This window comes from Cryptotermes secundus, unplaced genomic scaffold (assembly GCF_002891405.2).
Source record: "Cryptotermes secundus unplaced genomic scaffold, Csec_1.0 scaffold5261, whole genome shotgun sequence".
In the NCBI taxonomy this organism is placed as follows: domain Eukaryota; kingdom Metazoa; phylum Arthropoda; class Insecta; order Blattodea; family Kalotermitidae; genus Cryptotermes; species Cryptotermes secundus.
The window spans coordinates 1-202 of record NW_019738451.1 but is presented as its reverse complement, the minus strand read 5'-3'; positions in this window follow the sequence as shown (position 1 = coordinate 202).

The window sequence follows — 202 nt, the reverse complement described above, 5'->3', positions numbered from 1 at the left end:
AGAAATTAGTACCAAGAATATTCTTGGAGTATTCTTAGGGGTAAAAGGCGGCCGGCATGTAGGGCTGACAACCTTGCTGCCACCTATGAGCAGATTGTCCAGAAAATGTGGGAACACCAACATCTCACAACCTTATGTGCCTCCACGGCCTGTTACAGGGACAGCTTTACTTTTTCTTTTAAGTCAATAAAGCAGTCAAACC